The following is a 27,014-nucleotide window of genomic DNA, read 5'->3' on the forward strand; positions in this document are numbered from 1 at the left end:
TATCACAATAATTTTAAGTGTGGTGATTTGATAATTTTGGATTCACTGGTCACTGTGCTAGCTAAAGTTGTAAGAATAAGGCATGACTATTTTATTATTTGGGGGGGGAGACTTTAATTGTAGAATGTGTCCATTTTCTTGCAATTCGTTGTGTGGCCTGTGGGATATTGATCTTGATTATCCCCAACATTTTGTGGTGATTCACTGAATAATATACTGATTAGACATAAACTTATACTTACAGTTGACTTGTTGAAGGACACAGCTGGTTGACAAGTATCGTTTAGAGGGAGAGGTAAGGGCAGTTTAATTAAATATTTTGCAGTTGCAGTAGAGATGAGAGGGAAAGTCTGTCATTTTTCAACTGAGCCTAGCGATACAAATGACCGTAATTCATTAGTTATTTTGCTATGCTTGAGACTTGTAGCCCCAATACACACTTACACCATGCCATTACTAGATATAAATAGAAGTATTAGGGAAAAATGGGTAGATGTGGAAACTGGGGAACTGCTTGTAAGTTTGGTGAGACGTAATGGAGATAAAATAGCGACTTGTTTGGACATTGATGCAACCTCAGGGATATACTGGAGGCGTACATAGATCGATGCAGGTGAACTCCTAAACATTTATCAAATCTCAGTGACCATTGTACAGTAAAGATACACAAGGGGTTTGATGGTCCTTGTTCAAAGCACACAGGCAGTTAAAAGGTGCTCTGAAGACAATTCCCAGAGTTTTAGAGGAAATAAGGTCCTGTAGACATCCTTACTGAAAGGAATGATGCAATAAGAAGGGAAGCATATGAAAAGCTAAGGAAAGCCGGTCTGTTCAAAAATACAATAACATTTTGGAAAGTGGTTAATGCCCCATATTTTAGTAATGGCCATAATACCTACATGGATATTCCCATCCTGTCCTGTATATGGGTAACTTATGTTACAAATGCATTTGAAGCACTGCCCTTTGAAATCGTGGGTAAAAAAGGCTAAGGTATAGACCCTAGATATAAGTGAGCCTTGGACAGTAACTTTAATTGAAGTAGATTGCGTTGTGGTAAGATGCCCTAATAGCAAAGCGCCAGGCCCGGATTGAGTCCCAATAAACCTCTTTAAGAGCAACATGGATCTGTGGGTCCCAATTCTGGTGAATATCCTGAATAGCTGAATGGCTTATGTTCCCCAGTGACATGATCAAAAGCCATTATAGCGCTAACATTTTATGAGGGTGATAGAGGGGACCTCAAATGCATCTGCCCGATCTCACTCATACAGTCCACAGTAAAGGTTATGGACAGGATACTCTTAGATTATACAGAGACCTGGGCTACCAAGAAGAGCATTTTCATCCCCACACAATATAGATTCCATCCTCAGTAGGTTAGACTACTGCAACACACTGCTTCTAGGAGCCCCTAACATCTTGGTTTTTAAGCTGCAGAGGATTCAGAACATGGCTGCCAAGCTGGCCCTCTCTCGTCCATGCTCAGCGTCATCGTCTTTGGGGCTTTCGGACCTTCATTGGCTGCCTGTTCAGCAACGGATTCATTTCAAGGCCTCTTGCCTTGTTTTTAGTGCCTTACATGGGCTAGGGCCAGTGATGTTACAAGATCTCTTCTCCTGGTACTCAGCCGCAAGACCGCTGAGGTCTTCCTCAGCCTTCCTGGTAGTTGTTCCCAGGATTAAAAGGGTGAGGATGGGCGGCCGGTCATTCAGTTTTGCAGCTGCAAAACTTTTGAACTTCTTATCCCTGCCCCTGCAGAGCTGCCAGGATTGGGCGGCTTTTAAAAAGGGTTTAAAAAGCTATCTCTTCCCAAGAGTAGTGTAGTGCGTAACATCTGTCGGTAATGTTTTGGTCACAGCGCCAGGATACCCTTTTGGGTGACAGTTGCGCTCAATAAATACGTATTACATTACATTACATTACAGATTCAGACACTGTCTAGGCACTATAGACCAGTGCCAGAACCTTTACCTTTTGTATAATAAGTATAAAAAGTATGTACAGGTTAAGCGCTTGCCTCATAGACCTCAGCACAGGTTTCAATAACATTAACAGAGGGGAAATCGGGTTGAAGCTGCTGACTCTGGGAGTGGAAGCAGGGTTAGTGCACATCATTTGCCAAATAAATGAAGAGGTGGTTGGGTATGTTAGGTATGAGCCAAGTAGCACATGTACTCTTCAAATTTACATCAGTATGGGAGTACAGCATGGCTATGTCCTTGCTCCATTTTTGTTCAGCTTATACATCAATGATTTGGACCTGCACCTACTTAAGATAGTGGCTGGCTCCCCCAAGGGTGGGGATTAGAGGCCGATCCTTACTCATTATGCAGATGACAGCGTACTAATGTCACAAACGCATATTCGCCTGCAGAGGTTACTAGGCTGGCTAGTGCAGGTTATGGATTCAATAGGTCATCAGGCAAATAAGTCAAAATCATTTATTATGCTATGTGGCAGAAGGATAGGTATGGTAAGAGCTTTTCAGATACAGACAGTAAACACTTTTGTATATCTAGGACTCCCAATTGAAAATAAATGCAACAGGAATAATCTTTTTAAAGTCAAATGCACCCAACTTGATCAAAATATGCGTCCATCCTTAATTGTACTAAGAAGATGGGGTCATCACCTTTGAGAGCAATTTTTTATTTTTATAAGGTCAGATGCATTGCAGTGGCCACCTAAGGGGCAGATTTTTGGGATTAGCATGACCTGGCATCATTACAATCTGCTGTAAATATTTTCTTCTGCAGGTTGCTGCCTTTACCGGGTTTTGGGCCCACCTCCATTTGTCATGAAGAATTAGGGAGCAGATATCTGTGTGATACTATCAAGCTAGTGCCAATTATGCTATGGTTGCCTACCTGGTCCCACCCTGAGGCAGCATTGAAAAGAGCAGTGATTACGGACTGTTGGGCCCTGAATAGGGCTTGTAATATTTAGTGGATACAGTTCATGAAATCAATTAGCCAAAAGAGGCCACCAAGAGCTTTTTGATAACATACAGAATACAATAAGGCAGATGAAATTGTCGATCAAAAAAGCACTATTGGACCATATGCAAAGGGAGAGAGAGGAGGATGAGTATGGAAAAAAGACAGTAGGGATGTTTGCTTTGTTGGTAATGACTAAAAACATAGAACCTTATCTACTGTTATATTCCCGGGATAGGCCCATAGAGCAAAGCAGCTTATTTCCTACATTGTCCTTACAATAACATTTCAGCTGAGACCCTTTGCGTAAATGTGTGTGCACGCAATGTTGGATTCGTTTCCCTTAAACTAAACTTGTTTAATCATCGAGCTTCACACAACTTTATCACAATGCCCTGTAAATCTTGTAAAAGTTCTCTTTTCAAACTATAAAGAAATGCCATCTCTATCTTCTTCACGGGGCAACAGGGCTATCTACATATACATAACATCACTAATCTATATGCACATCGCAAGTCTGCTTTCTATTATAAAAGAAGAGCAACCCAATAGATTAGTAGAGAAAGCACTTCTGCTGGCACTGAGGGCCCTAGCTTGCTGAGAACTCATCATACAGTGGTCTGACATCTCATCAAGGGTGTCCAGTTCGAGATCAGTACAGGGTCCTTCATTCTATCCCATCAGGTAATGAGGTTACATTTTTGGCTCTACACCTACACACACTCTAGGTAAACTTAGAGTAGGGTTTCCAACGTAGGGTTACTTCTTGTTTTACATACTTGCACATCTACACTGCATTAGCTCCATGGTAGAACTATATCTACTCTTTGCGCTTTGGTGCTTGTAATTGAATCAATGATGTTATTCCGCAGCTTTTTTCCCTGCAGGGAATCACAACGCGGTTGTTACAATGACCGCGTTGTGATTCCGCATACCATTACTCTGCAAGTCGGAACAACGACTTGCGGAGGGGGGGTCCGCTGGATGTTGAAATAGTATAATTTACTACTCCAACTCCAGTCTGTGCGGACACTAGGTCTTTGCTCAGGACATTTTAAACAGTGTAGTCCAGCCTTGATATACCTACAACTGCTGCAAACTGAGGTATTATGCTGCTCAATTTATAGATATAGCCCAACGTGTATTAAGCTTCGCAGAATTGCCAGGAAATAATATACCTTGATAGTTTCTATTGCAGTAGGAATAACGCTTTTTTGTCTCTAGTTATCTCTCCATGTGAAAAAAGATGTATTATTTAAGTGTATCAAGGTGACCATTGCTTTGTCCTAATAAGTCTTTATTTTGTATCTAATCCTGATGAGCAGGTTTTAAGTTTAATTGTTAAATTTGCTAAAGTATATTAAAATGTGTATTTGCTAATATCTATTGATTTTTGTAGTGAATTTTGCGGCTATATATGTCCACACACTTTCTAGATATTCATTATAAAATGTATCTAATGAACTGTATTTGCATTATACTTTTATGGATACTTAACCAAATAAATTTTTTATTCATTGATTGATTGAAGTGGCATATCTAAAATAGTAATGTTAAATCCAACTTTACCATTAAAGAGGATTTATCATTACCATTCCAAAGATATGAAACATGATGCAGAAACTCTTTTCTTATTCGTTTTTTTATTCTGCACAGAGCCATAACAGTACATAAAACATATAATCAATCTGTACAGTAAATAAATAAGTAAACTAATGAGATCATTCCAGTGATACAATTTAGCAGCAAGTTTACATGCATAGTATGTGGCAATAATAAAAGCAGGATCACTGCACTACAGATATTTGGACCTTAGTCTCCGAATACAGAACAGAAATCGTGAGATCGCAAACACTGTGGATTGCCTTGTATGGCTTCACAATATCCTAATTGGTATTCTACAATATTGCATGCCCAAAAGCCAACAAAGTAGAAGCTTCCATTTTTTCTGATTTCCTTGGTAAGCTGGACAAAAGAGCAACATATGTTCAATGGTTTCGTTAAATCCAGCACAAAGAGGGCAGGTTCCTACCAGATCCCTATTTGCCCGCTGCAATTTAGAAGTAAAGGAAGGTAGAGGAAGAGTCCCATAATGGAATTTCAAATATAATGACTTAGCTAAAAGAGGCTTGACCTCGTCAATAGAGGGTTCCAGTTTAAAATCTACTTTAGGATCTAGGAATGCAGAAGCTAGAGAACCTGTTCCCACTTGCCCAATATATGTGGATGTCTTCTACTGCCTACACGCTCCTTAAGGCAGCCTTGGAAATCCCACTAAGGTCTCTGGGAGTAGTTCAGAGACTAGCACAGCCTAATTGGATAAAGATTGCTTGATATACCTGACCCATGGTATGTTAAAGGCACCAGGCACCTGAGTACATCCTCTAGATGCTGCCAAAAGACTAATAGCTTTGGTGTCACTTTTAGTCTGTGCCAATGCAATATTGGTCTAAACCCTATTTTTGTACTAAGTGCCCCCAGTCACTCAAGCTACCATTTCCTAATCCAGAATTACAGCTTAAATGTGTTTTAAGGAATTTACAATGCTAGCCTATTAGAGGAGAAGGCCTCACAGTAGTGAAATTTGAATTTGAGTGTTTGTCACTGCCAGGACATGTAAAAATTGAAAGTACATGTCCTACCTTTAATTTACACTACACCGTGCGTTAGGGCTACATTTGGCCTACCTTAGGGGTGACTTAGGTGTAATAAAAAGGGAGGCTTGGCAAGTGGTTTTAAATACCTAGTCAAAGTGGCAGTACACTGCGCACACAGGCCTTGCAATGGCAGGCCTAAGACAGGTTTGAAAGGCTATGAGTGTGGGTGGCACAATTAGTATTGCAGGCCCATTAGTAGCACTTTAGCTCTGGTCAGCAGCGGTAAAGTGCTCAGAGCCCTAAAGCAAGCAAAAAAATAAAGCAAAAGGAGGAGGTTATCAGGGAAGACGTTTTGGGGAAGACCAACCTAAGGATGACAGGTTTAACAGTTGCCTTTTTATTTAATAAAGGATTTCATTAACCAATGATATTGTGGTTTGCCTTTTATATGTACTGTGGCATACTGTGAAATTAGTGTGGCCCAATGTATCACTAAGTTTTTCTCCCTCAACACTTAAAGCTACTGAACCAATTTACCTAAAATAACAAAAAAGGCCCTTTCCATACTATAATGAATATTCCTGCCACATTTCATAATATTTACTTCAGCCATTTTGCCACTACAGATAGTTTGCCACTACATTTCATTTGTCTAAAAAGTCGATGGAAAATTAATTGGTGGAAAAACATGATCTGGGACCCCTCATTTTTCTTTGCACCCCATTAACTAATCACCACAAAACTTTGTATTATCAACCATTGTAAAAAAGAAATAGGTCTGCATAGTTTTGTGGAGATTGGTCAAACGGTACAAAGTTATTATCAATAAAAAATTCAAGGAATTTCTATCTAGCGAAATCCTAACTCTAACTATAGCTGTCCCCGTTTTCCCACCACACCCTCTGATTTCTCCCAGATTTACTAATAAATATATTTCTACCTGCGTGGAGATTACAGGACATACAGAAGAGGTGGGGGCAGACATGTCCAACTGAGTTAGTGAAACTTATTTTGTACTACATGAGTAATATTTAAGCCTGGGTGTAAGTTAAATTACGCCATCATAGTTCAGGTAATTGCGAAAATGTTTGTACTACTCTTAATATACTATTATGCCACTTTGTATGATTAGACCTAACAATCTGTAAAAATGTAAAGCAAATGTAACATTTGGAGTAAAGCTTTTTGGGAAATGTACTGGAACACCAGAAAACAAGCAGCTGTGGTTTGTGATGCTTTTGTTTGCTTGTACTATTATAGTGCCAAATGTGTCCTGGGACAAAGAATTGATGCAAGGGTGCATTTCGTGGTAAAATACAGTAGGAAATGACAGATTTTCATTTTGCCTAATCACACTAAATTTCGTATAATTTCACCGAAATTTTGCGGAATTACATGAAAGTGAACTATGCAAATTTCATACAACCATATTAATATTACTGTAGTTCTACTTTACGTTCTATGGAATGAAGTTTGAAAATAGGCTTATAGATGTCAAATATAGAGTAACTGAACTTTACAGGAATAAAAGAAACAATGGTCCCATTACTCACATGAGACTCTGAAGTGGTAAAGAGCAGATAAATATTTTTGTAATGTCCATAAACCTAATGTAAATGCTTGTTTATTGGTCAGGTGACCTGATGCAAGATTAATCATAGCCTGCTTGTGTATTCATTTATTTAAGATTTTTATATAGTGAGTGTCCAATCATAATCAGTCAATGACAGTACAGTACAATTGTAGAGACAAGTGTCGAAACACTGTAAGGACCTGTAGTGATGTTAAGAATGGCATATTGACCATTGGCTACATTTGGCATAATTGACTCCATTTTCTGTGTTTGACTCCATCTTGTGTAACAGACTCCATTTTCTCTGCTCACACATAGCTGCAAAGTGGGAGGGCATGTTTTTGCTCTTCACTTGTTTTCGCTCCTCACCGATCAGAGTGAACTGGAACATGTTGTGTGGGATGCGTGCATGGTACCTTTCAGGGAATGTGCAGAATGTACAACTCTGTATAGTAGTCAAAATACGGGAGCCTTGCCAGGTTCTGTCTTGACCTTGACAAAGACCAGTAAGGTCAGCTCGGTTTCTCGCAACAGAAGAAAGGGGGCGAGGTTTCTATAACCTTTGCCTCATGTTGAGTAAATGTATTAATTCCGGAGAATTTTGACAGGTGAATTGGAACTCAGTGACGGAGTAGACATACTGTTGTAAGAACTTGAGTCCCGGTCGAAAGTCCAAGCCCAGCTGTCAACGGGTTCCCCAGCTTGAGTTGGCAAGGATGTCGAGTGAATGATCGGTGAGGTGTTACTTACTTTGCGTATATAATTTCTAGGTTTCTTTGCTCTTTGCTACATGTATATATGCCACATTTTATTCTGGTTTTGTGCTTGACTTACTTGATATTTGGTAGTCTGCATTAACCGGTACATTTTTCCTTCCTTTCTAAAATATTGAATTAATAAACATGTGTGTGCCACTTTAAATGCACCTGAATTTGTTTACTTGCCTCGCCTTAACCCCTTCGATGCTTGTGACGGAACCATTCCGTCATCAGTCACGGTTGAGCTGTGCTGATGACGGAATAGTTCCGTCACGACTGCACCCTGTTCTGGAATGTCCAGCACCGGGGGGGGAATCGGTGCCGCACGGAAGCGGTTAAGAGAGTGCTGGGTCTTGTTTTATCGCTTCTTCTTTAGGGAGTGCTGTTTTACCTGTGTTATTTAAAGGTGCAGTAGTGCATTTGCGACTTCTCTGGAGTGCAGGGTTCAGGTTATTGCATCAAATTACAAGCACTACAGCGCCTTGGGAGGGAAATACGTATAATGTGGTACTATTCAATTGTGTATTCTGAGTTATTTCCTGGAGGGTTAAGGTGCTGATTAGCAAGTAAATATTTTTATCGTCTCTTGAAGCTCACAAAAGAGGGGTAAGTTCTGATTTTAATTGGGAGAGAGTCCCATATATTGGGTGCATTACACTAGAAAGAGAGAAAAAGCTCTTTATGCTTTTGTTTTTTGGGAGGGTGAGAAGTAGTGAGTTGGAGCTTCTTAGATTTCTTGATTGGCCTGGTTTTGTGAGTTTAGATGTGAGATAGTCTGAATTGCAAGTGTGTAGTGCTTAATGGGTGAGACAAGCGGTTTTAAAACAGCTACGTGCTTCGAATGGTAGCCACTTCAGATTATTTATGGAAGGGAGATGGGATCGTATCTATTTGCTTTGGTGACCATTCTTGTGGCTACATTTAGAGTGGCTCTCAGGGGGGGGCTAAGTATGCCTTTGGTGAGGGTGGCATTCCCCGGATAGTATCAGTGCTTGTGTGGCAATTTTGTAGGTTATTTGGTGGAAGGAAGGGCTTAATTTTGTTGAGGATTTTAGTTAGTAGAAGGCACCCTTCACTGTGGACCTAATGTGTGAGCTCATGTTCAGATCTACGTCCAGGGTGTTCCCCAGAGATTTCACAGAGTCCATCAGAGTCAGCCTGCAGTTCAGAGCATACAGGTTATTTAGCCACTCTTGGGTCTGTGGTGATTGCCCGTGATTGGACAAAGCAAGAATTTGCATCTCTTCTTTGTTGAATTTAAAGTGGTTGAGTTCTAGCCAGTTCTGAACTTTTATGTGCATGTCATTCAAAGAGGATATTTCCAGGTAAAACTGGATGTCGTCCGCATAAAGGTGACAGGCAATGTTTGCTTTTCTGAGTATTGTAGTGAGGGGCTCCATGTAGATGTTGAAGAGTGTCGGCAAGCGTACTGAGCCTTGGGGGACACACTCAGACAATGTCTTTAAAGTCAGACGCTGAGTTGTGTATTTATTTAGTTGGGAGCTTTTGTGCAGAAATTAGGTGAACCACTGCAGAAGTGTGCCATCTGTTCAGATTTGTTGTTGCAGGGATTTCAAAAGTAGTTTATGGTCAACTGTGTCAAAGGCAGCTGATATTTCTAAAAGAATGAGCAGACAGCATCTGTTTGAAATTGTTGATGGTTGCACCCTCTGTTGATTCTTCATGTTCTTGAGACTGAGTGGCACACCTTGACAGTACGTGAAACAACTGGATAAGGAGTGGGGGTCTAAACCTTTCTGGTAGTTTAAAATACAGTATGAGACTGAAGTCTTGTCCTAATGGCCACTGTGAACAAGAGGAGTCAGAAATGAGAAATTATTGCTACGAATGAACCAGAATAGCCCTACATATTGTTGTTCTCATCAGCCTTAACTGGCTTTGTGTAATCCAAGAGTACACAGTACTTAATCATATAAGAATAAGTGCCAGGGCCCAAGGTTTTGGTCATAAACTGGCGGCCAGGTCTCTGGACTGTCAGTGTGCCGAATCCAAGGTTGTGAATTCTTGCTTCCACCTCATGCCTCTTTAATCCTCTAGCAGATGCTCCCTGACCCTGTACCTCACTCTTGCAGGTTATTTAATCTGAATTCTCGGCTTTGTCATGGTTTTCCTTTATTTCTCTTCCCCCTTTCTTTTGCCCAAATTCTAATGAGAAAGATAAGTGCCAATCCATACAAATGAGCATTGGCAGGCCTTACCTCCTGCACTGGCACAAATTCAGCAGTGGGATTACATTCAAATGTGTTGCCTGGTACTAGAAATCATCCATGAAATGGATTGGAAGAGAGTGGCCAAAGATGTTTCACATGGAGGGTATTTTGGTATGTTACATGCAGTAGGAGCCAGAGGTCAGGCAATGGAGATAGAAAACATAGATTACTACCATTATCTGGAGATATGAGTCTCTTGTGAACAAACTGGGCAAATAAAATCCTTAAAAAACAGCTATATTGGAACCAGGGTTCTTTACCTGTGTTTGTATACCCTACCAAATGTGGTTGTTATTTTATTCAAGATATTTTAAAAGCCTGAGTCTGAAAGGTGGTGTCTAAAGCCACATATTGCAGTGAGCTCTGGTTGATTAGTTGCTTATGAAATGTAAAATAAGCATGCCGGAAACAACTACTTGTATACACTTTTCCTAGAAGAGTAAAAAAGAAAACACATCAAGCCACAATTTTCTTCTGAAGAATTGATTTATTGAAAGAAAATCTTACTGAAAAGAAGTCTAAACATAAGATACAGCTTTTTGCATTTTTTAGGATGATAGACCTCCACTTATTCCAAAAGAGATGTTTTCATTCTGATAGTAGAGAGCACACACTTCTTTTCAGTTCAGAAGAACCTCTTTTCTCTTTCTGTAAAGAAACACAGTCATATTAGTTTATAGTATATGGAAGATGCAGCATTGAGTTCAACTATTTTTGCACAGCACCTAGAGTAATGTCCATAACAGAGATGAAAATTAGCAACTCATTACTATTATTAACTTCTAAGTCTGTTTTCTAAACTTATAAATGATCTTTATAATAGAAACCAATTTTAAATGCTAACTCCATATGCGTCTTCTTGCACCTTTCATGGGACTAATCTTAACCATCTTGTTCCCCCTAATCTCACTGTTCTACTTCACGATTCTATTCATTCAAGCTACTCAGATCATACCTAGGGACTTGCTGCCACGGCCCGTGGAGGGAGTTCCCGTGGGGCAGGCAGGCGGGGCGGGGGAGGGGCAGGGTGGGGGTTGATAAACACCGGAATATGGATGATTGCAGGTAAGTAAACAATGAAATTAATAAAACGAATTTTGTTCCGTGCCCTGCATCGCATTTTGCCAAAATATTTATTATTCCTGCTGAATATATTTATTAAATAAACATATTGTTAAGATTAGAAAGTACAGTTTGAAAACCATTGGTGGAAGCTTTTGAAGGTAATAAATACAATTGGTAAAGACCAAATTATAAAAAGCACAGTTAAGCATACATGTGTTTGAGAGGATTATCCCTGGGAATGACTATGGGGTCATTGATTACAATTGTTAATAAAGGTTTTCTTCTCACCCAGAGGGTGCTATGAAGTCTCGATGAACGGAAATGCATCTTTTCACTCAACATTTCAAAGAGTGAAATATAAAAATAAGTATTTAATGTCCAAGATTGATAAATTGGGATCACCCAATGAAGTGGTGCTACAGATTATTTTCTTCCCAACTCATGCTTTCCAGTGGCAGTGCATCATGAACATTTTGAAGGAGCAGTTGTGCAAAACATGTTTGTGAGTGCAAAATCAGGATGAATGTTACTATAAACAAGTTGGGATGCAACCCATTTTAAATTGGCTATACATTTGCTCAGTGCAATATTCAATATGTTTGTCGAAGGTAGGAAGTGAAATGTTTACTAGGGGACATGATATAGCTGTACTAGTTTCTTTTTCACATAATTTGGCAAGGGCTTACTGGTGACCTTTTTGGTCCACCTGGCTGTATCATCACTAAATTTGAACATGAGGTGACATTTCTTCCCCACTGAGAACCTTTTATTTATGGACAATGACCGGACTGTGATTGGTGGCCACATTGCACTGCAAATTCCCAGAAGAGAGGGCTGTTGTCATACATGCCTTTCTCTTAGTGACATTTCAATTAAAGTAATGCTTATTTATCATTTAGTGCTGTTCAGATTGAGTCTCTCCAGCTACAAATTTTCAGCCTGTCGTGTATAGTTGTACACTAAATAAAAAAAAGACCTTACACAATATGCCACATGGGCAGGGGAAATACAGATGCCACCAGATTCTATTCTGCCCAGACACTGTTCCCATATCTTTACACTTCGCAGCTCAGAAAGGCAGGTAGCTAGGCGATGCAACCTGTTCTCCAATGTTCCAAGCTGCAAAACTCTGTACATTGTGTTTCAGCCTGCAATAATTGTGACAAGTTCTTACGTGTGGAGGGGGGGAGGGGGGTGAAGCATGAAACTATGTACAGCTGATAATCCTAATTCAGCCACAAACTGGAGTTTGCTTCAGAATCGAGATTATGGGACACTCAAAATTAGGCAGTAGGTGTTTCGACAGATCACAAAGTGAGATGAATGTGTGTTAAGTGCTGTGGCAACTCCAGACCTTAAGATCCTTCCAGAAGGAGACAGAGTCAAAGGTTAAGTAAACAATGGATAGCAGTGTATTCCACACTATGGGTGCACATCAATCAAAGAGTATGAAATGCTTGTTTCTAAATCTTTTTGGAGTTGCAGTTTTCTTCAGCTGGTATTGATCAGAAGCCACCAGGCCTGGTTTGTTTTTCAGCCACCAAAAAAATTAATTTCACACTAATCACCTTTGGGCTGCATTTATCAAAATCTGTGGCTGTGGGTGTAATTTGCATCACTGCAATATACTATGATGCACACCAGGATCACCAAAGACCTCAACAGTGGTCTGCATGTAGTAAAAAACTAGTTTTATAAAGTGTATCTAAACCAATAGAAACATAATCAGGTGGGAGCTTTACACAGGCTGCTGCTAAAAGCATAGAAAAAAGAGTTTCTACTGCATGGGAAGAACAAAGTCCCAAGAGTACTAGATGTACTGAAATAGACGGTGACCAACCAGTATTGGATAGGGATCACAATCTGCATCCAGTTAGCAATAAACTACCCCAAATGTTTAATCTACATCTTCTTATGTTCAAGCCAGTGTCCTAAAGCGGACTGAAGAGTGGCGTTTGCCAGCTATGTTTATATTGTTTCTTTATTTGCTTCCCACTGTTTAAATTGAGATTGATTTTTGAGAAATGTTGGATTTGTTGAAATACAGTGATTGGTATGTTCTATCCATTATATGGCCTCATGCTCAATGAGCATGTGCATAACTATTTTGCATCTAATAACATTTTAATAAAGACATGCTTGTTTGGCAGGGTGGGGTAATCACAACTTTTACTGTAACACTCACAGCGATGGGAAGCAATGTGGTAGGACTTTGTACAATATTGTGCTATCACAAAAGTGTAGAGCTACTAGGTATATTTGTGCACCTGCACTTGGGGTTAGTGTTATTAACACACACTTTGGTGAACATGCTTGTTTTTCTAACCACTATAAAGAGTTCTTTCAACTTTCATTGTTCCTATATCTATCAATGCTAAAAATGAGGACAAACGTGAAAAATTAGTGTGGTTGTGTTGATTTCTGATTGTTGGCCTCTTGTTGTTTAGAAGAGGGTCCCCACACAAAATGATGAAATATTTATATAATGTTTATTGGTGTATGCATCACATACCTGGTTCCATATTTAACCTTGAGCTGTGGAAGCCTTGGTCGTAGTGGGAGTAGTTGTTGTTGGTGTAGTAGTGGTTGGAGTGGTAGTGGTTGGAGTAGTGGTGGTTGGAGTAGTAGTGGTTGGAGTTGTTGTACGACGAAAATAATGATGCTTTTTCTTGTGCCATTTTTTTTCATGCGACTGGGAAATGGAACACACAATAAAACATATACAACACTCAAATAAGTTATAATACAGATGTACATAAAAAGACATCAGACTATAATCTTTGGAGATATGTATCAAGGTTTTTGCTCATTAGAGGCACACAAAGCAGAACATACCAACCAAGGTATATTTCCAAGGACAATAAAACAACAGCCTACGATTTAAGATCTAAAGCACATTCACTGCAGGTAGTCACCCTTTCTGATACATAAATATAGTTGTTTATGGTGTGGTTTGGAAACATTCACATCCCTACCCCAAAAACCCCAAAAATCAAGGATTGGAAGTATGAAAGTGTGTGTTCAAATGTTGAGCCTGTAACAACTGCAGTGGGGAACACAGGACTCCAAAGCATTCCGATCACAAACAGGCACATGCATCAAGATAGGATTTTGCGAGTCCTTAATTAAGGTCTCGCAAAAGTCTATGTATGTAGTAATCAATATAAAAATAGCGATTTCTACACATTCCTTATTTGCGAGTCGCAAATTGTGAATCGCAAATAAGAAATGGCTTCCCATTCATTCCTATGGGCCTACAAGCCCATATGAATGAATAGGAAATTGTATGCGCAATTTGCGAGTACCAATTGGTCCTCGCAAATTGCGCATGGAATTTCAGGGTGCAAGGGTGTCAAAAGGACACCCTGTTGCACTCCTGAAATTGATCTGTGCACATATGTTGTGCACACATGCTCTAAGGGCATGTGTGTGCGCAACATGAAACTTTGAAAAATGCACAAATGTGCATTTTTCAAAGTTTTTGAAAATTACCATGAAGTTCAACTTCATGGTAATTGGCGCCCCCTAATAGCGAAATCGCTATTTTAATGTGGTCCTTTCATTGCATTTAAGGAATCGCAAATTGCGATTCCTTAAATGCAATCGCAATTTGAGACATTGCACTTATTTGCCAATTCTCAAATTGCGAGTGCCTTGAACCTTGCTGCATCGCAATTGCCCTTTTTGTGAGTGCAAACGGCTGATTTCTGCGAATTGCACCGTTTCCGCTCACAAAAATGGTTGATGCATGTGCCTGAAAGTGGCCTAATTGGGGATACTTATGAGATGAGCTGCTGCTTTCCTCCACATTATGTTAGCACAGAAGATTAACTAATTTACATGGATGTAGATTTCTGAATTGGAGGATTTCACAAATCTTTACAAAGGTATTCCTAAAAAGGGTTTGATATGTTTGGCTTGTATAGAGCGCTATTAGCATGAATGACTGGACTCTAAATCGAATAGTTTATTACTATAATGAAAGAATAGTGGGTAGCAGAGAGTCTTAAACAATGTTGCTACATCATAAAGAAATTCCAGGCTGCTCTAGCTGAGCCCTGTGAGATCTGTCAGAGCAGTGCTGGAAAACAAGGAGCACAGCTTCTGGAGGAGAGGGAAGGCACAGAGCAGAGGGGTTGGGTGGCAGGATACCACTTATTGTCTTTTTTTAAAATTTGGACAGGGACCTTTTGTATGGTCTGTATTACTCCTCTGTCCCTATATAGCAGGTGAAAGCAGGGGCAATTGATTTTGGAACCATATATGACATAAAATTATAGATGGGTAAGAAATTGATTGCAATGATATTTTTTCACCTTGGAGAGATAGGTGACAATATAGACAGCTTGAGCGTTGCTCTTGTTCACTATTTGATAGCCCTCTGAACACCTTACTGAAAAAACATTCCCATATTTCATGTTAACCATCAATAATTCTATATGTTATGTGTGGTGCCTATAGAGAGCCTTTTGCATAAACAACTGGATTCTAAATCCAGTAATTTACTACTATGATGTACCAATAAAGGGTAACAGAACTTGTTAACCGCAGTTGCTACATCAGAAAAGAATTCTAGGCTGCTCTGTCTGGGATCTCTGAAAGCTTGTCAAAGCAACACCGACGATCAGTGTGCACACCTTCTTGAGGCCATGGAAAGGAAGGCATAGAGAGTTGTTGGGGATGGGTGGCAGGAGCCCTTGTATTTTGTTTAAAATTTGGGACAGGGAAGCAAGCCCATGGCTTCCTCATTACTCCTCTGTCTCTAGCAGTTAAAAGCAGGGGCAGATGTATTTAAAGGCCATACATAATATAACATTATAGCTGTGTTAAAAGTGAATTATGAAGATGTTACCCATCTACCATATATAATTCCATATATGATACATCTCTTTTTCATTTTAAGTCTCTATCCAAATACCAGACTTTCATTACCCACTGCTATGACATAACAAGAGTGAGAGACAAAAGCTGTTTCCCATTGTTACTATGTCATATAGGAATTCCAAACTACTGTGACATGGCAGTCTGGGAGCCTGTCAAGGCAGTGCTGGTACTCATATTGATTTTGATAACGAAATGGGAGGAAGCTCCCTGGGGTTTGTGGGGAGCAGGAGGCCAGTTTTCTTAAAGGATTTGGGACAGGAAGGGGAGGCCATCTTATGTATGGCTCCCAATTAAACCTCCGTCCTCGAGCAACAGTTGAAAGCAGAGCAGACAATTCTATGCACCATACATAACATAAAACTAAAGCGCAATAAGAGTAAATAACACTGATGTTTTTCATCCAGAGGTCCTGACTGACATCATAGAGATCACAAACGTAGCTCTTGTTATTAATTGATGTTACTCAGGACCTCTTGGTGAAAAACATCTCTGATGTTCACTGTTACCCATCTATAATCCTATATATTAATCACTTCTTACATAAATGTGAAATGTTCTCCACAATTCTCATTTGTTTAGTGTACCAGTGCACATGGGATAATATCCTCTGATGCGTACAATCACATATTTCTGTTTCTATCATTTTTTTCCCAAAGGAAATAATTTTTCACAAATAATAAAAATGTTCTCCTATTCCATCAGTTTTGAGCATTTCAATTTCCCATTCACACTCGAGAAAGAGATGTACTTATTGTCTTCGTAGGATTAAATCTCCAAGCATTTGTAAGATTGCTATAGGTTACAAGCATGTGAATGTGAATATTACCAATATTAAGAATAATCATTGGTTTGTGGGTTTTTCCTAAACTTTCAGGACATTCTTTTGCTGCAGTGCCTACTCCCTGTGTCTGGGGAATTATAATATGCAATATCATTCAACTTGGGCTAATATTATGCAGGTGTAGATCCCTTTATGAGTGTAACTTCAGGTTTTTAGAATACCAAACTTGAATTTACAATTAATAATACATGTGAGACTTGTACCCAACAAAGGGTACATTTTTGGAGTCCATCATCAAACATTTTCTTGCAGCAGAAAGTCACTGCTCTCCATTCATTTATCACATTGCCATTGATCAAATATATTCATTACAGGTGCCTATTTCCCACGCATAGGCCTATACAAATGAGAGTACGAAGATGTCAGTCTAAAAACAAAACAGTTTGAAGCATCTGTTCTACTGATGAAAGGAGCTTTGATTTATAACGCGTTTTATCCCTCATTATGAACCTGATTTCAAAACACATGCACTAAGAGGATTCACTCGTCTGGGATTGAGAAGTAAAACACGATACGCATGTAGAATTATTACAGTTTGACTGCTTAGATGGACCCACGACTTTAAAACACACTTGTGAGATAGAACTAATGCCTCAAGCCTTTACGATACAAGCTATTCATTGGAACATATCTAAAAGGACGCCATGGGCCATATCATGATGGGCTTTAATGGCACAGCTCAAATCTCAGCGCCTAGTTTATGTTTCTGCGAAGCAAAAAGTTAATTCATGTAACTTGATTATTTTCTGGGTTACTTCTTTATTTTATGATATAACTGCTTTGAAACAGTGAGAAAGAGTTGCCTCTTTTAATTTCTGGTTTGTGCTGACTGAAAATAGCATACTAAGTCAGAGAAATATTGGGTTGAATGAATTCACTTTATGCCCCACAGGTGCATAAACTAGGTGCTGGACTCTGAGCATCACCTCTGAAGTGGACCCATTTAGTCAGATTCAACAGGAAAACCCATTAAGACTTAATTATACATGAACTGTTGATATGTTGCATATCTGTCCAATGTTTCTAGGAATAATGTAAAGAAAAAGTAAATGGAATGTAAAAAATCAAATATTGATCCAGACAGTTTCCCTTGCCCCTCTGGGATTACATGTCTTCCTTTCCAGAGAATTAGCAGTGTATGTTTACTATTCTATCTCAACAAATGTCACAAACAATGTGGATATGATTGTTCCATGTCTCTCATAGTCCTGGCAAACATGGAATGGGAAACTAGTCAAAGTAAGTACCATTGATTCAAATTTTCAAATTGAATTGTTTCTTCCTTTTTTTATTTAAGTGCCTTATTCATGGTCCAGGTGGTGTAGAATGTAAGACCATTCAATCCCAGAAGCCTGAATATTATCAACAGTCAGTCCAGAAAAAATATTTTATAAAGACTGGCAAATCAGATACAATGAAACAAGAAAAATAAGCATAAAGAGATAGATGCCAGGGTCACTGAAGGATGTAAGAAACTAGTTGCAGAATGTCTCATACTTACACCACTGTCACTTGCACTCCTCTCATCACGTTCAAAGGCCTGGAAAGGAGGAAAGATAGAAATGTTGAAGACAAAAATGTTCGTAGCAAGGTGTATTTGAGGTACAGTGTAAAGCAAGAGCGACACTTTTATCAACCATTAACTCATAGTTAACGTCACTACATGTCATTGAAATGTTCAGCTACCCTCTAAATCTGCCTCAATGGCATAACACCGCTTTTCCCTCCATCAGCTCCCATGCAGATTCCAGCGGCTACTATTTTTTAATTTTCTTTTATTGAAAACCATATAAAATACATAGATTTAAATCCAGATATACATCCTTTAAAAGTCATCAATAACTTCCAAAGGGGTAATAGATAATATCAATTAATATAAAAAACAGCACATCTAGTAATTAATAAGCAGGAGGATCTTAAAAAAAAATATCAAACCGTAGGATAAAAAGAATGCCTAGAATCGCGAGACTTATGTCTATTGCCTCCAAAAACGCTGATAAAATGACATGAAGTATACTATCCATGTTAAAATGCCAGATTCTAAGAGTCATGAAAATAAGGACAGATTGAAGGAATACAGCAGATGATATACTAACTTTAGAGATCACAGTCAAAATACAGTGCCCAGATCTTCTCAAATTTCTTAAGTCCACCAATTTGTGAAGCATAGGTTTGTTCGCTTCTTTTAACCTGACCCATTTTCTGAACCCATTCAATATTAGATGGAATTAAATCCATTTGTCATCTTTGAAGTAGAAGTGATCTGGCGACAGCCATGCCAATATATAAATGTTTAGTCAACTTCTCGGGTAACTGAAGATCTGGATCATAACCCCACAATATCAGTTGATCGTTAAACCCAATTGATATCAAACAATCTGTTGCCAGATAATCATAAATATTGTTCCAGAACTTCTCGATCAAGGGGCACTGTAATATTACATGAGTACCGTTGGCTATAGGGTGAATATGGCACCGGTAGCACTGCCCCGATTGATTGGGATAAACCTTGGCGACAAAGCAAGGGGTTCTATACAATAGCCACTTGCTGAAATATAACATCCTTCTCCAGTTAGCCCCTCTAACTGAACTAAAATGTAAATTATTAATTGTAGACCACATATTTGCAGTAATTTCCTCAGTCCTCATTTTTACTCCATTTTGTTATGGCCTTGGCATCCAGATCAACCCTTTTAACTGCTGCTAAGCATTTTTTCAAACCCCTGGCTTTTTCACTACCCTATCTTCCATCAAGTCATTGACTAACTGTTTCTGGCCACTAATCTGAAGCAGATCAAGTTTTCTAAAGAATTCACTGAGAATAATGAATGACCCAAGGAGGAGGAAATCGCTGGGTGCTAATTGAGACATTTCGCTAACATTCAACCATCTATCATTCCGGAGAAAATCGGAGAGTTTATGAAAACCAGCCTTGGTCCAATTTTGTGTAATTAAAAACAAATCTCTAATACCTGCTGAGACAAGAAGATCAGCTATTGGGGTTGTGACATTAATAACTGGAATGAAATACTGTCTAAAAAATGCCTGACGTTTACGAAAAAACTATGTAAACACTTATATCTTACTAATTTAGGAGATCTAAATATTGATAATGGGCATTGGATCTGATTTTCTTTGAATATTAAATTCATAAAGAAGTTAATAAAAAGACCCGACTGTTAACCCTATTTAAATCTACAGATGTATTGTGCAAAATATGCAAAATATTATTCACTCAAATTGGGGATGACTAAGCCGCCATCTTCCAATTTCTCATATAAAGTGCTAAGTGCAATTCAGGGAACATTCTTGGCCCACAGGAACGATGTAAACATTGACTCTAATTTCGTAAAAAAGGAGTTCACTAAAATACAGGGAATTGCTGAAAAAGGAATTCAAACAGTGGAAGCATTGGCATTTTGATCAAAGCGACCCTACCGAGAATGGTTAAAGGGAGAGAATTCCATCGTGTAAACAAGTCCTGGACTTTTCATAACAATGGAACGAAATTTAAATCATATAGTTCCGAAATGAATGGCAAAAAATAGACCCCTAGGTACCTCTTGGGATTAGAATTTAGGCACAGAATAATATGGGGGTGTAAAACCCTGGATGCACACCCACACAAAATTATTTCTGTTTTTGTTTTATTAATTTTGTAGCCACCGAACGACTCATAAAGTTCAAAAATCTGGAAGGCTTTGGCCTGCACTTCCTCCTCCGGCTTTATAATAAGCATAATGTCGTTGGCGTATAATTTAACTTTACCCATGGTTGGAAGCGGAGGGCACATATCCCCATTATTCATGATTGCTATCGCGAGAGGCTCAATAAAAAAGGTGAATAGCACCCGGGATAACGGGCATCCTTGTCTGGTTCCCCTTTTAACTTTTGCTTGGCCGACTGGAGTGACATTAATGATAATATTGGCCTCTGCATTCATATATAATTTCTCAACCAACCCTGTAATTTTAGAGGGTATGCCATATTGCTTTAAAATACAAAACAAAGTCTCCCAAATAACCAAATCAAATGCCTTCTCGGCGTCTAAAAAAAGTATTAATGCTGGAATCTTCAGGGTCTCCAAATAGTCCAGTGCCTCCACTAAAAAATGTGTATTGTTTCCAAGCTGCCTCCCGGCTATAAGACCATTCTGATAAGGATGGATTAAATGCGCGGTGATCCCATTAAAAAGATTGGCTAAAAGTTTAGTATTTCATTTGTAGTCAGAATGTAAAAGCATTATCGGGTGATATGAGTTCCAGCTGCTACTATTGACGAGCTTTGAATCGCTATCCCGACCACCGTCTCAGATTCCACTCCTTTTACAATGAGCCATTTGTTAATTTACACCTGCTGCAAAATAGGGCCAAAATAAGGTACAATCTGCCATGTGCATTTCACACACAGCTCACTCATTCACCATTATTCTGGGAGCGTGACGTTTTCAACAGTCTAGGACTTCCATTCCAAAATGTGGTGATGTTATGTGATAAATGGTAAAACCCACCAGTGGTTACATACTGCCCATTAAATAGGTAGAAAACACATTTCAGCAATGAATTGCATTTCACCTACTGCCCATTGGCAGAGAAATTGCATTTACACTTGCTTTCCATCTTCAGAAACCTGGAGCGTCACTAATGGTTGAGCTGCAAATGTGTTAAAACTGGTGCCATTGCCTTGGAGTGCTCACTACATATTCAAGAACTGAAAGAGACACTCCATATTTTTATTTTTAATCCCTGAAGATCAAATACTACCCGGGCAGTTTCCATGTCCTTCTGATCCGGACAGCAGTGGGTTGTCAGAATACACCTGTCAATCTTTCCAGAATAGGGACCTCTGTGTTTCAGACTCCATGGGTTCAAAGGAGGCTTTCGATGTAATTACAATCTGAAACATGAACCTTGACATAGCTATGTCCTGAGTTAGTCACAGCCAATCATATGTCATGCCTAGTTGAGCATCATTTGGTGAGTCAGAACTATACTGCATACTTCAATTGTCCCATGGAACACTGTGGAAAATGCAAGAAAAAACTGCCTTATTTGGAGTTCGACAAACAAGATACTTTATCAAAACACGAGGGATACATCGTCCACCATATTGCAAATCTCATAGGCTATATTGCACTTGTTATAAGGGAGATGGGAGATTCAGTACATTTGTGAAGCCCATATATTTTTCCTGGTGCAAAAACATCTTTGAAAAACAAGGTAATCAATTGAGGTTTATAACTAATTTGTGATCAGATCATATCATCCAATGAATCATCTTTTGCAAATAAAAAGTGAGTTAATTCTGCTGTTGGTAAAATGTTCTTATCATGAAAAGGAAACAATGAAAGAAGCACCTTGGGTGTGGAAATACCAAAGTGTGTAGAGGTAGCAGCTAATGAGAAATTAAATTGATTGACCTAGTCTATGGTATGGGCGCCACTGAAAGTGAAATGGAAAAAGTAGGGCAAGAGAGTGTACATTATTCATTCTCTAACAGATAAATAATGTATAGGACGTTATCAGAATTGCGACCTTTTGTTGTACCTGAGTCATGTGAGGCACAAAACTCCTATAGAGTATCCCAAGACAGAAGTAGGGGAAGTGCAGTAGCGAAAGGTTGATGGCACAAGGCAAGATGGAACCAAGAATGGGTGGAGAGCATTAGGCTCATATGCAGGAGCAACAGTTTCAATGCAGGCAGCTCCTGTTCATTTTAACATTGTGTATTTATATCAAGTGGCATGATGTTATGACCACATTCTAAGCAGTGTGGTTGCATGATAGCAAGAAACCTTTCCAGTACAGAAGATTGAGAGCTCCATTAAAGACTGCAGCATAGAGGGAGGACAATGGAAGACAGAGGTCCTGTCTCTAAAATTCCAATGTTATACATGGGATTCTGTAATCCCTGTATTAAGGCCCATCTTTAATTTCTTTATAATCTGCAACTAGTGACACACTCATTAGCCGATTATAAAGAAGCGACGCCAGAACTCTACTTTTATATATAATTACACTTGAGGTCTGACTTCACAATGCCTGCTGCCATAGCCAGCAGCTAAGGTGATAGGCAGGTCAGGTCACCAAGCATTGTTAAAGCAGCTGTTTAAAGCACCGAAGCCAGAACATTGCTTTTCGTTTTTCTATTCTGTTTAATAGGTTACAATGGTTAGATTGAGAAACACAAGAATCTTTCTACGTGTTTCTACGTATTCCGAGCTACTCCAGCTTTTTTTTTTAAACTGAGTTGTATTGAACTGCTTTTAATATCTGTTTGCAACAAATATCTTACAGGTTGCTGATATATTACAGTTTGCCTTAAAGCTTTATTTTTATTCTTCTTGTTTGCAAACATGCTCACTCTTTCAAGTCATAAAGCTACGCACATAGGGACAGATTTATGATGCCCTTGCGCCGCAATTGCGTCACTATATTTGACGCAACTGCGGCGCAAACAATGCTCCCTATTTACAACGTGACGCATCTAGGAGATGCGTCACGTTGTAAAGCCCTGCGCCATAAGGAGGCGTTCCTGCGCAGGGGGGGGGCGTTCCTGCACAGGAACGCCTCCTGAAAGTGGCTGAGTGAAATCTATGAGATTTCACTCAGTCACTTTCAGGCCAATGCTGCGTCAAAACCCTGCGCCTGCTTGAAGCCGGCGTAGGTCTTGATGCAGCATTGTGTAGATGCGGCACCCCCGAGCCTTGCTGGAGCTGCGTTGCGCTTGCGACGCAACTCCAGCAATGCGCCACATTTCCGGCACAGTTGTGTCACGCATCTGTGCCGTTTTTGCACCATGGTGCGCCGCATTATAAATGCGGCGCACCAGGGGTGGCGGAGCTGTGGCGCACTGTGGCGCACGTTAACTGGTGCATCCCTGGGGATGCGCCAGTTAACATAAATCTGCCCCTAAGGTTTTAAGTGGTTTGTGGGAAATGTGATGGTGTGACCATGTATTATACAGACTAAAGTAGCCCCTGGCATACAAGATAAGGGAATTGCAAGTCAACTCCGAGTTCAGTAACCTCATTATGGTTATGGAACTCCTCAGTGACTTGCATTACCAATATCCCTTTTATGTACGGCATGGGGTACTTTATCCATTATATTACACTTTTTGTTTCTCATTTAAGTAAACAGTTTAGTTCTTAAGTCTAAATGTGTGCTAAAATAATTTTCTGAGTGCACACTGTTAGTTTAATGCCCTCTCTCCTTTTATCCGCCCGCACTGCACAGTAGAGGCTTTAACAGCCAGTATAGTACTATTTAAATAATAGCTATGGATAATTCAGAGTGGTTTTTCCAAACACTGATATAAACTGGTGCTGTCCACCGGCAACTTATGCAATTTCAAATCAAAATATCACACACTGCACATGCCCTATCATCACTTCAAGACTGTTGAATATTTAATGTAATTCTCAAGCACAGACGAATATTGAAACACTTCAAGCGCCCAGACAATCCAAAATCACCATTTGAGCCATAAGAGTGCAGTTGGAAGTGTTTGAATTCCCATTTTTGGAAGTCAGACTACCACATGTATGAAAAGGAAGCTATCTACTTATCAACAAAAGCACAAACAATATTTTCACTAAAAGCATTGTAGACTGAGATTAACAAAGTAATACATGTCTGCTAATGTCCCACACACCACCACTCACCGCAATGCAAACGGCTAAGGCCAGAAGGCAGGACACCACAACCAAAGTCCTCATCTTTTATGAATGGTATCTACAAGGAAATATGAAAGAAATGAATGGTTAATAAAGAGTACATTTCTGATGTTTCAGCCATGATCTCCGATGGTGATTGGCAGGAAAGGTGCACCTAAATTTGATTTTGTTGGAGATTAAAATAGTCTCCATATTCATAAATGTATCCTATATTCAGAACCACTGAAGTTATGCAGCAACGTAGGACTAAACTATACAGTAGTGAAAATAAAATTATGTGGCAAGGCACGGGCAATTTAATGGCACGGAGGCAATTAAATGTAACCATGTGGCACACTTTTTGGCAATATTATGTAGGTACTTTAATATTTAATACATTTTCATATAAAATGGATCCCAGTGCAAAAACATTGGTTTCTTGATTTTACAAAACTATAAAGAATTAGCATTGGATGTCCAAAAGGCTTTTCACAGAGAATGAAAAAGAAATCTTCTGTATAAGCACAGATGCACAATATTATTAACATTTGCCTTTTCACCATCCAGAGTAAGGCACTGTGTGAAACAGATGCAATGGGGCAAGGTTAAGAAAACAAGCTTATCTATACAGATGTCCTGTGATGAATGGTATGCCTCACTTATTCAGTACATCACAGATATGCTTTACAACTTTTCTTCAGTTTTCTGCTTGCCCCATTTCACGCAGCAGGACCTCTGGTAACACCTCTATGCGTTAACAGAAATCTCCCTGCAAACAGACAAAATCCCTTCTGCCAACCCAATTATAGAAGGTGTGTCCCGTATCTGGCTAAAACCTTTCACCTGACTGCATGCGTGATACAGCTTCCAGGGGCCGAAGAGTGGCCCTTTAGCACAATAAAATGTGAATCATTGTATTGCAAAACTAATTGCTGCATTTTAATAACTTTTGAACTATTAGAGAAAGAAACTATTTTTAGAATCTTTAAAATATTCAGATTTTGGTGAAATATCTGGCTGGAGCAGCTAATTAATGTTTCTGCAGAGATGTTGTTGCTATGCCATATTTTTTTTTCTGCAGGCCCTGCCTATAGTGATGTAGGTTTGCCTTACAGTTTGAAAGTTATTTCATTGCATTATTCATATGCCTGTGCACGATTGATATGAGATAGTGCCATTTAATAAATTGAGACAAAATGGCCAAATGTCACAAGCAGACAAATATGTTTAGTCTTTTGTTAGCTGAAAAGTTTGCCTTTTGTCGTCTTTTTCCCTGTGCTTTAACCAAATTGTGTTTTTTTAATGAAATAGAAAAACAATTATGAAGGCATTCACTATCATTCTGAGGGTCCAATTCACAAAGGTAAACTCAGACCTGAAGTCTATATTTAGAGCAGAAGCCTAACTTTAGACCTCAAGTCTAAGGATAGGCCTGAAGTCTAAAGGTCCAATTCATAAAGGTAAACTATCAGGTAGCTGGTGAGTGCTTCCTTCCAGAGGCAAGCATAACCCCCCCTGGGGAAAAAAGAAGATGAAGTGTCAAGCCCAAAATCCTGTTTTCAAATTGAGTATATTAGCAGAATTTCCATATGTCAGTGAGCAAGGGGCTTTGCTTGTCTGTATAACATATGAATAAGCAAGTCACTTAAACAACATTCTGCAAGCTCAAACCTTATAGGAATCATATTAAAATGGATGCTTCATCCCAAAAAATATACTATTTTAATTTTAACAGCTTTACAGCATTTTAAATCAAGACCACTGAACAGAAATGCATTGTGTGTTTTTTACACAGAAAGGATAAAGCACGCAAATAGTAGAACTGACAAGGATTATCAGCTTTTTAAAATAAGTCATACTCCATTCTGTGCTATGCTCACTGCATTGTTTAAAGACCATGGTCACAATAAACATATATTTTGACTTGACTTGACAAGGATTATCTTTGAAAATTGAACAGCTGAATGCCCTTCTTACTCTTAGGTTTGCATCAGTGGATCATTTGGTCCAGAAAGACATGTGTTAAATGGATAAATCCCAGGCTTTGTATGTGTGTAATGAAGCACATTGCTGTGAGCTTTTTAAATGTAATTATAAACTGGGTTAATAATGTCCAATCACGTTTATGTTGAAATAATTTAGGAATTATCAATACCTAAACCCACAGGTAACTCTTTCATCTAGCTCTGACAAGCAATCTGAAGGTTAAAAGCAATAACTTACCAGGAGCAGCTCGTACAAGGATCTTCTTCTGATGCTTTTGATGCTTTTGTTGGTGAAGTGGTGTTTGGTGTTACAATGTCTGCACATTTATAGTGTTCGTTTAAAGGCCTGGCTTTACCAGGATTAGGGCTCATTGTGTCACACATGTTACAGTAAGTGGCAAATAATCCACCCTTGATGACTCCTGCTCTGGTTTCCTTGGCTGCAGCTTTTCAGTGCAATATTTTGTAAAAATCTGTGGTCTTG

General features: G+C 39.2%; 1 long non-coding RNA gene across 2 annotated transcripts in view; it reads right to left on the minus strand.

The window, feature by feature from the left end:
* LOC147727596 (uncharacterized) overlaps positions 1–26,808 on the minus strand; it is a 63,717-nt gene extending 36,909 nt beyond the window's left edge. The window contains exons 1-5 of one of the 2 annotated variants that reach the window (XR_015309501.1): positions 26,769–26,808; positions 24,555–24,624; positions 18,390–18,428; positions 13,676–13,855; positions 10,620–10,746 (exon numbers count right to left, since the gene is read on the minus strand). This is a non-coding gene — a long non-coding RNA (uncharacterized LOC147727596). Of the gene's footprint in view, positions 1–10,619; positions 10,747–13,675; positions 13,856–18,389; positions 18,429–24,554; positions 24,625–26,768 lie in introns of those variants that run through there. The other variant, XR_015309500.1, reaches the window with a different exon arrangement.
* Between the last annotated feature and the right edge of the window lie 206 nt (positions 26,809–27,014).

This window comes from Lissotriton vulgaris, chromosome 3_1 (assembly GCF_964263255.1).
Source record: "Lissotriton vulgaris chromosome 3_1, aLisVul1.2, whole genome shotgun sequence".
NCBI classification, from domain to species: Eukaryota; Metazoa; Chordata; class Amphibia; order Caudata; family Salamandridae; genus Lissotriton; species Lissotriton vulgaris.